The following is an 11,492-nucleotide window of genomic DNA, read 5'->3' as shown; positions in this document are numbered from 1 at the left end:
TGTTTGTACTACGGATTTATACCTTTTACATCCTGTTCAAGCTTTGGTAAATTTTACAGTTATTTTAACTTTTAGTATTCAAAACAAATATGCTCCAAAAAATAAAGACAGCTGCTTATTTTTTTATCAATTTTTATTGCACAAACTTATAAACTAAGTATATTTTAAAAACTAGTGTAAAACTATTAAACACATTCTAACTTAACAGTTTTGTTTTATAATAGTTAACTAAAAACTAATTATAGCGGGCTTAATTATAAGTGAGCAAAAATAAGCTGCAAAAAGCACACATAATTACGTAGCATATTAAGAAAAATTTGAAAAAACATTTTAACCAACACTCCATGCATGTATAAAAATTATCAAGTCAAAAAAGGAAGCTGTTAAACTTTTTCTTTTACGTAAAACAACTTCAGTATTACAAGGGGCTTTACCGTTGATGGAAACCTATCTTTTGACTTTTTAAGAATTTCCCAAGCAGTTGAGTTCAGGTCCATTTCCATTAAATTGTCCATACGCCAGTAATTCAGGAATGCCGGTTGAGGATCTGTTATGTACAATTTCGTATTCTCATACCTATAACAAATAAATCATTTTGTACCGCAATAACAGTTTTTGAAATTTGATGATAAAAAACTTAATTTTGCTATAATAATATAACTCAAAGATTTACAGTTAGTATAAAAATAAGCAGATAAATATAAAACAAAAATGTTTATGACTTATTATCTCAGATATTTAGCTATGAATATATTATACTCAAACCTCAATGGGCCTTTACGGTGTTCGTACGAGTTTCTGACGTCACAATCATGTCTCGTACCGTCCTCGTACGCAATAAACGACTCGTTCGCAGGAACTTTGATATCCGAACGTTTTGACGTCACGTGATAAAATTTGTTGTCCGCGTAAAACATAGACCAACTGTCAATTTTGACCACTTTTTCTGCTATATTTCCATCCGAAAAATAGTATTTGTAAACACTAACAGCTGCATATATTCCAGAACAACCGAGCAACATTTTTCCTATACACAAACAAAACTCCATTGACCACATTATTACTAAGGTCCTGCATGTATTAATTTATTACTAGTGAGCTGCTCTATGAAACAATTTTTTTTTACAAACTAGAAGAACAAAACTATTTATTTAAAAATTAGTCGAGTTTAACCTTGTTTAGCAGTTAGCAGTTTTTCTTTGACAAAGTTTTGATTTTGCTTGATAAATGATATTTATGAGATAATTTACTTACTAGGACTTTGCTAATCAGTTTGATATCAAATCAAACATTTGTTAGATTTTAAATACTTAAGTAAACCAAACTTGAATCTTACTCTAGACGTTTTAACTTATTATTTGTGCGATGATAAATATATTTAATTTTGCTTAGATGGTTGTTTTGAATTAGTATAATTTTTATCTTTTCTTTACTATAATGCTTTTTAAGGTTCTACTTCAAGGCTATATTTATTTAACATGATTTTAATAGAAAACTTTGAATAGAAATGTACTTTAATAAAAAAAGAAGTACAGTATACACATGGCTTAAACCTAAAAGCTAGAACATCACAATACTTAAATAACTTTCAAGAAGTAAGATATACAAATTTTTTAAACTAACAAAAATAATAATTATGTTTAAATAAACATAAATTGTATAAAAATTTTAGAAAACTTTATTTGTATTCCTTATGGTGTACAAATGTTGTTATGTTAGTAGAAATCATAGCTTAAAAGTCATGTATAAGAAGGAAATTAAGTTTTTGAAGACAAACTTCATTAGCATATACATTTTCTCAAGGTTTCTTAACATATATTATGGATATGCAAGCAAAGAGTTTCTTATAAAGTAGTGAAAGTAATTAAAAATAATTTCTAATTTCTGACTAATGAAAACTTTAAGAATAACGAACCTACGAACCTAATGTTAATCAAGTACTCTAAAATGTTAATATAAATTAGAAATAGTATCGTAATATTATTTACAAACACCTTTATAACAGTGTTTGTAATTAAGAGTGAAACTCGGCGGCGAGACATCCATAAGTAACTGGGAGAACTAAAACGCGCTGTGTAGACCGCCATGCATTTCTGTACTGCAGCAAACAAATAACTGGTACAAGGTATATTTGTCGCATGGGAATTTACTCAGACATCTGTATAGCAAGTCTAGTAACATCGAGAATGAATGGATCACAGGTAGGAGCAAAACAGTTTACGTCAAGGTGTTTAGAGTAGATTGATGTCAGTTCAGTATCTTAAATATCTTCCACCAATGTAACTTTCGATACTAGATCGACTGAATAACTTCAGTTGTACAAAACTTATGTTCAACCGGGTCAAAACACTGAATACTGCCCGATCTGACCGTACTATAGACCCACTTGGTTCTGATCGGACTTGAAATTAGATTAAAGTTTAAGATTCGGTAAATCTTCATGGTACCTGGGACTTTTACCTTGTATATCTAAAATTTTTTATTCAATTTTTGTAGGGTAAAAAGATATTCTATACGTTTAAACCATTTTATGACTTGCTTTATTTTTTCCTTAAACCATTTCTATAGTATTAAACAGTTTTAAACACATTCTTTCACTTTTTAAATGCAATTATATTGACAATTATTGGTCAAATGGTGTTTTAACTTATTAAGTTTTAAACTTTTTAGGATTTTTTTATTATTTAAGAATATATTTTAATTATGTTCATCACTAGTTTTGAAGTAGTGTGTTTTATAACTTTCTTTTGAAACTCAAGAGTTTTAAAATGTAATGACTATTTAAATATGTTAATTGTGACTATAATACACTAAATATTTTGTCAAAGTCTTTATTAATGTTAACAAAGTTTTAAACTTTTTTTATCAATTTAAATTAGAAGTTTAATATCAATGTACTATGTTTATACAATATGTTAGTATACATTTGTATAACGTAATAGAAAGAAATTTAAAAGAAAAAAGTATAAACTTTAACGCTGAACTTAAAATGGAAATCAGTTCATATTTGCATTAAAGCAGGTAACATTTTTTTAGAGAATATAAGTTTTTAGTTTAAAATATTGTAAAAATTAACCACCTAACGTACAAAAATAATTTGTTACGAAAAACATCTTTATTTGTTCTCTATCTGATATGGTAATAATGAATATTTGTCTGCTGATTTTATACTAACTGTAAATCACTGAGTTATATTTATTATAGCAAAAAAGTTTTATTCTAATTTAACTTCAAATTCTGTTATAGTTGTACAAAATGATTTATTTGTTATAGGTATGAGGATACGAAATTGTACATAGCAGATCCTCAACCGGCGTTCCTGAAATAATGGCGTATGGACAATTTAGTAAAAATGGACCTGAACTCAACTGCTAGGGAAATTCTTAAAAGGTCAAAAGATTTGTTTCCATCAGCGGTAAAGCCCTTGATTTATGAAAGCTTAACTTCGTTTTATAGCAAAAATTTTTCAATAGGATGTTTTAGAAAAAATTATAATTACAAATTAATGTAGTTTTTTTTTGCTATAACCATAGTAGCAATATCGCATGCTTCACTGCTTTCTTTATCATATAAGAGTAGAGATTGCAAAAAAAGATTAATTTCTCAATGCTTAAATATGATAGCTTTGGATATACGTTGCTTTTTGGTAGAATGTTCAGCAAAAGTCACCTGTTAACTCTTTTTAAGCTGAGTATTATTTTATAGACTAACTTGTTTATGTATTCTTTATAGTGTGTATTAACGTTGTGTATATTGAAAGGTGTAATAAATTGTAAAACATATTAAGCACTACTTAGGTTGATATCACAAAGAAATACTATTTAGAATGTATTAGCAAGGCTGGCTTTTTAGTGTAATACTTAATTTATATAATGAGTCCTCAGTTCCTCTATCACTATAGCAAAATGTTTAATATTAAGTCTTGTTAAGCATTTACAGCAAAACAAATAAATAATCGTTTTTGATGAAAAAGTTATACACATAATTTTTCAAAACGTCAATTAATACTAAACGTTGAAAAACTACTATCAAAAACAAATAGAAATCAAACATAATTTGCAGAAGATATGTTTATTAACATAATATTATTTTTAGCACTAAAAAAATATTTTAAATTATTATTAAAACTAAAACATTTATAAAATAGTTTTATAATCATAATAGAATTTATATTAACTTAGTAGAAAAGTACTGTTAACTTATGAATTCAAAACGCTTAAAAGCTTTTTTCCTAAGATATACTTCAAGGTTTTTTTATCAAAAAATATTTTTGAGTTTTTTTTTCAGAAATGATGTACTTTAAAACAAATTAAAACTTTAAAAAATTAGAAGTTTTAAAAATTAGTTGTTTGCTTTTGTTGAAACAAAAGTCCATATTCTATTAATATTGAAGCATTTAGAATATTATTTAACACTAATTTAAACAAATACTTTGAATTTTTTATCAAATTTTAAAGTATGTTTTATTTTGCAATTTCTTTTGTAAACCTTTTAAATTTTATTATTCATGTTTAATGTTTATAGTATATGTATTTGTTTTATTATTTTAAAAATGTAAACTATGAAAATTATCAAAACATAAATCAATTAAAAAAAAAGTTACGTAAATAAAGAGTTTTTTTTAGTCAGAAACCATTTATTCTGAAATATAAAACATTAATATATTTTGTATTAAACTATTAAAAAGGTTGTAAATAAGGTTCTTCCGGAGTTTTATTTAAGCTATATGAAGTTCAAAAAAGGCAATGTTTCTCGAAAATGATAGTAAAAAATTAATAGGTGAAGTTTAAAAAAAAAAAACATTTTTTAGGTTTAAAAACATAAAAAACTTTTTAAACTTAATTATCTAAATTCAAAACACTACTAGTTAGTCTTATGGTTCTATGAAAATCCATGAAAATAGGAATCAGTAGTTGACTGAAGTAAACTAAATTTGTAAATTTTTTTCAATTAATTATTGTGCTTATGATGTGGACAACGTGAGATCAACTGTTTTTTATTTTATTACAACTATTTTGACCGTACAAGTCACTTATTACAAAAAAAGTTGAAAACTTTTACCAAAACTGCACATTTTAGGTTACAAATTTTAAAAAATTAGTTGAAACTTAAAAAACCGAAAGTTAATTTAAGAAAATAAAAGAATTTTTCAAATTACATTTTTGATATACTTACATTTACAGCGACCTAAAAGAAAAGAAAATAACGTTTTTGTATTTTGCAATGCAAGTTTGTAGATATATTCAGTGTAAATTTATATATTCAATTCGAATTTAGACGTTTTGAATCTTATTGAATTATTATTTTATTTTTAATTATATATTTCAATAATTATTTACAAGCATGTTTTACCATTTTAGTCTTATAAATAAGAATTTAATAAAAACCTATAATTTTATTTAAATATGTCCATGTTAGTTGTTTAATGTTAAATGTTTAATACTTTTAAACTTATACCGTTTACAAAAATAGAAACTTAGCTTGTAAATATAAAGCTTTGTAAAGCTCTTAGTGACGTCATGTAGTTTAGTTGATAAGAAATAACTTTCAAATAATGTATAAATATAGAATAGAAATTTTGAAGCTAAACATGAAGCATATGTCCAAGCCCATGTTGGTGAACTAAAATTTTGAAAGCTATTGCTAAGTAGCTAAATTATAATATTCTTATTAATTCAATAGTCATATTTTTTTGAATAGTAGAAGCTAGAAATTATAATTTTAGTTGTTGTTTGTTAATTGCTACTTTTGAAAGTTTTATAAAAATACAACATAAGTAAAAAAATAATATTTTAACATTTAGTTTTTATTTTTGTCAAACAAGTTTGGTTTTCAATACTCTGTATTTTACTTACTCACAAACATTATATATTAAGTAAAGCTTTTATTTTTTTGAACATTGATTTGAAAAACTTTTACTGGAAAAGAAAATTTAAAAGCTAGTTTATATTAATACATAAAATACAAATGTTGATCAACTAAATAATACCAACAGAGAATAAAAAAAATTAATTGTTTAAAATAGATCAAAAATTTGTATTAATAATTTTTTTTATTTTTTTAAATTACTGATGTAAAAGTGAAAAATAAGTCAATATCTAAGAAAATGTTTAACAAAAGAATTAAAAAATAAAAGTATATCGGAAGTTATACTTTATAAGTAAAGTTTCAGTTTTTAGATTTCTGTAGTAAAATAGAACGCCGTAGATTTGGTTTAAGTTAATTAGTAACAAATTAATTATAAACCTTTAATGATTTTAACTATTTTTAAAAATTTTAAATGCATAGTAATAGATAAAAACATGTACTAAGTAAAACTTTTTACAAAGCATTTTTACTTTCTAGTTATAAACTAATTTTAAACAGCTACAAATGAAAGTTAAACTACATTTTATAGTTGATTATTTTTAATTAAAGTTAAAACTTAAAATTGACCAAAAATTATTAGTTACTAAAAATTTGTAATTCTTTTCATAAGAACCTATACTTAACACGACTAAAACGATACATTGTAACCTATTACTTACAGACAACAATTTTAAACTACCAAGCTTGGTAAGGTTGTTTTAAGTACTATGAATACTAAAAGTTAAATATTTAATTTAATTTTGTTTATTTATAATTGATAAATCGTTATAAAAAAAATTGTTAAGAACTAAATTTCAAAAAGGAGTCACGATATATTTCTTTTAAATAAGTTGAGGGCCAGATACTTATAAATAGTGGCAATATCTGACCCGTAAATCATATTTTGCTTACCTCTATTACAAGATATATGTTTAAATATGTATATTTGTAAGCAAAACAAGAATACAGATAAAATATATAGGTTTGTTTCAAGTTTAAAAGAAGTTTTATTTAGTTGTATTTAGTTGTCGTCAAAACTTACGAAATATACATGTAATAGACTTTTTTTGGATGTTATTTTAATTAAAACAGCTGTTTAAAGCTTTTTAGACTAAATTAAAAGTTATTTAACGATGAAAAGAAGTTAAAAATAACACTTATCATATTTTGTTCATCTGCTTTATCTTATCATCTTATCTATACTTGACAAGGCGTTAACTGGTACCAAAAAGATACGCGACTCGATAAGGTTTTTCGTGCATCAGTTCCTAGAACCGAATATTATGAGCATCTTTTTTTCAGTAATTAAACTAGTATTAATATGAGTTCTATGCAGAACTAGAATAAAGCATACAGTTAAAAAGTAATTTCAAATGTCTGCAATGATAGTTGCTATACAGTTTTTAAACACACTGTCCTTATAATTTTTTTTAAAATTAAAAACCATATTTTCCTTAAACCTTACAGGGTTGTATAAATTGATAACTAACATTAATTTTTAAATTAGAAAAACATAAATCTATACGCGCTTTTATAAAGTATTAGTCTGTGTGTTAGTTATTTAGTAGAGATAATATATTGTTGAGCATTATAGGATACAAATAAGCGAACGACAAAATTAAAGAATACAAATAAAAAATTTTAGGGACTAGATATCAAATTTGTGATGATATTTGGTAACAATATTTCAGTTAAACTTAAAAATCTTTTTTCTTAATTTAATAAATTAGTTCATCTTTTTCACATTAATTATTATAAGCTATTAGCCAATTAAACTTCTATAACTGTTTTTTATGTTATATTTAACAAAACTACTCTTTACAGTTGTATTATAATTTAAGTAATAATTTAATCGGAGCAATGAGTAGTTTGTATTGAAATAATTCATATCAAAAAAATAAAGCTAAAAATATATTTTATAAAGAAAATAAATGAATACATACAAAATAATTCAATTCATTAATTAAAAAACATAATTAAAAAATAAGTTTATATATACCAATAAAACTTTATAACAGTATTTTTACATTAAAATGACACTTAAAGCTTTAGAAAACAGCTTTACTAATTTTTTTAAGATTTACTCTTTCTAGAACTAATTTCTTTTCACTTCTCATTTCAACTTTTTAATAAAGTTTAAAAAAATTGACAACCTGATCTTCTTTGATCTCATACCAGGGCTGTTCCTTATGTGCTTTTTTTTCAAGTTGATCCACCAAAAGTATCAACATAATCTTGGCCGTACTCTACTCAGATACAGTACTTCCGACGTCGTTTTTCTTCATGTCGATAAAATAGTACCTCGCTTCTTCCGATCGCGACATCCGCGTTCTGTCTTCTCCAAAAAGCTCTTTGATCCTGTCTGACTGCTGCTTCTTCGATCTGTCGAAGCTGACGACCAGACGTTGCGCTTCTTCCAACATCGAGTTTATCTCAGCCCTTGCGCGATGAAGCTTTATAAGTTTATCATACATCCAATATATATCACGCTTCTTCATCAGAGCATCGAGCTTGTCAATCTTGTATCTTATTTCTTCCAAGAATTCGGATCTGCGCGCATCGTAGAACAGCGTCCTGCATCTCAGGTGAGTCAAGTTGTCCATGGTTCCAAATATAATCACGAAAAACAAAAAAAAAGCTGAACAAAACATTTAAAAAAGTTGTTGCTTTAAGTTAAATCAGTAAGTCTCAAAGAGTAATAGCTGTATATTGATTTTCGTGTTCTTTTTTAAACATTTGTCATAGGACCTGATAAAAGTTTAAGATATAAATTTAAATCATTTATTTTATCAAAACTTATGAACTAAATGTTTAATAGTGTACTTAAACAATCGTTTCTAGTAATCTACTGTTTAAGATTTTTAGGTTGTAACAATCTTAGTGATTTAGTTATTTAATTTTTATTACTTTACATAGAAGTGAATTTAGCTAGAAACTCAATTTAACATTTATCAATAATAATAAAAAGATAAGTACTAAACCGTTTTTACAACGTGCACTTAATATAAATATAATAATATTTAGTTACAATGAATAGTAATAACAACTAAATATTTTTTTCTGTTTAGTTTTTGTATTTTTATATTTTTGAATATATATTAAGCCAAAAATTATAAATTCGGAGAAGCAAGTAGTTTTAGCAAACATAAATGGAAAAATAATTTTAGTTTACCTCAGAAAAAGAGATTATGTTGTTTTGAGTTAACTTTGAATATTAATTTCAGCTTACCGTTTATATCTATACTTAACTTTCACTTATAAAGTAAATATACAAAAGAATAAATAACAAAGAAATTTGTAAAAATTCTGAAGTTAGTTCTAAATAGTAATCTTAATCAAATATCTAAATAAAATCCAGTTGGAAAATCCTGCAATTTCAACTTTTTAGCTAAGTTTAGTTGTATTAGATGACAGTTGTTATTAACTTGCTAAACAAAAGTAAATAAACATCACTTATGACCTTTTTAATCAGTGTTTAATATATAATTTTTAAGTTTATTCGGGAAGAAAGTTGAAATGACTCCGACTTTTTAAACATAAAGGTAACTCAGCTTTCAATTTACTACCTTTTAAATGTAGCTATTTGTGACCACTCTTGTTGTTAAGAATATGTAGAAAATAATTTGTTTATGAAGACTTTGTATGATTATTATATATATTCTTCAAACTTTTAAAGTATTCATTAAAGTAAAATTTTTTCATGTTATTAATAAATTTAAACATAAAAAGATCTTAATGTAAACAGGATATTAACATTAAATATTCTTTAATAACAGTTTTAATTTTTTTTTTATAATGAGGACTGTTAGATGTAACTTGTTGCTGTTGAACAATTACTATTATCGGTTTGATAAAAATAAGAGATTTTCAAAAACAAAACTTAAAATAGCTTAAAAACCTTTATTAATACGAAAATTGTAGTTACAGGTTTCTCATTCTAAGTAATATTATTTTTACCTTTAAATAAAAAATATCTTTTTTTGAAACAGACCTTTAAATTATAGCAAAATTATACTAGGCTAAATTTTAAACTAGTTCATAGATAATCATATATTTTACAAATAAACAAACTTACTTTATAAGTTGCTTATAACAACTATATAGTTTTAAAAAGTTTAGTAGCTTTATATGTAATTTCGTTAAATCTAATAAATTTCTTTAAAAATTAAGTTTTATAAAAACTTATTATTTTATTATAATTTTAATTGTTTGTGTTGAATTATTACAACTATATCTTACAGACCTTACAATAATCAAGTTTACTTTTTTAAATGTTTCGTTGAGATTAGAACTATTCTTTAACATGTAAAAATTACACAATAGCACTACATTTTTTTAATACAAAACAAAAAGTCCGCCACATATAAATTATTACGGTTCTACTTTTAAAAATTTTTTAGTTGAAGTTTAATTTATTCAGATTTTAGCGGCCACAAAGACTTTTCATAACTAATACGACTCACTCACAAAAACCTTTTCTAGGAAATTCTGCACACTGAATAGAAAAATTACCCTCTACTATTAAGAAAAAAAGTTAATTAAATCTAAATTTAGTTATCATGTGATGTTTATATAATTTCATTAAACCTGGTGTCGGCAAACTGCGGCCTGCGGGCCATATGTGGATCTCAAAGAAAAATTGTGTCGCCCGCGAAGTTCTTTTTAGCTGAAAACTTACATTCTAAAAACTTAAAGTTTCGGTGATACAAACTTGGAACTAGGGATTAAATTAAGTAATTACGCATTAGCTCTCTCTTTCATAGCTTCTTTGTTAAATAGTTCGGTTTAAATTAGAATTTTTTTTCTAATTGTTATAACATTTTATATATATGTACTTTACTTTAAAAGTTTAAATATTCATAATAAAAATTTTGTAAATAAATTATTAGAACATTTAAAGACCATTTTTTTTGAGAACACGAATTTATTTTTGCATTTAAAATACAGAGTTAGACTAAAATAAGACTACAAAAAACAACATACAACATCTTTAAGTGTATTAAGAGCTATTAAAAGATGTTTTTTACACTTGAAACTAATTCAGAAAATAAAATTCAGAACCTACTTTTATCTATCAAATGAAAGAAAGCTAAAGTTTTTATGATTTGTTAATTTTATAATGTTTTTTTTTAATAAACAGTTTTTAAATGTATAAAAAACTAATGTTGGTATTTTCACAAAAAAAAAATTCCATAATAATATTGATATGACACTATCAAGGCTAAATAAAATATTTACAAACATTAAATTTAAAGTTTTCACTTTTTTTTTAAACTTAAGCGTCTTTTAGTCTTTTATCTACTTCTCAATTATATATTTCTTTGTTAAACATCAAAATTGTCAATCACAATTCTCATAACTCTAAAACATTATATTAATCAAGCAAACCTTTAGCATTATTTTGTACTAAAATTCTAAGGTTTTGAATTGTTCTTTTACAAAACTTCAAGCTAATAATTTAACTGTTTTAGCTATTCGGTCTTTATAATTTATAGAAAAACAAATTCAATTTTGAACGTTTAAGTTTGTTTATTATGATAGTTTAACAACAACTTTATAATAAGGAGCGTTTATAACGGACATAAATATGAAAAAGAACATATTTTCATAAAATAGCAGCATTTTATAATGAAACGCAAATCTTA

Source organism: Thalia democratica, chromosome 1 (assembly GCF_965202585.1).
Source record: "Thalia democratica chromosome 1, ktThaDemo2.hap1.1, whole genome shotgun sequence".
In the NCBI taxonomy this organism is placed as follows: Eukaryota; Metazoa; Chordata; class Thaliacea; order Salpida; family Salpidae; genus Thalia; species Thalia democratica.
The sequence above is the reverse complement of the archived record's forward strand: the minus strand, read 5'-3'. Positions refer to the sequence as shown.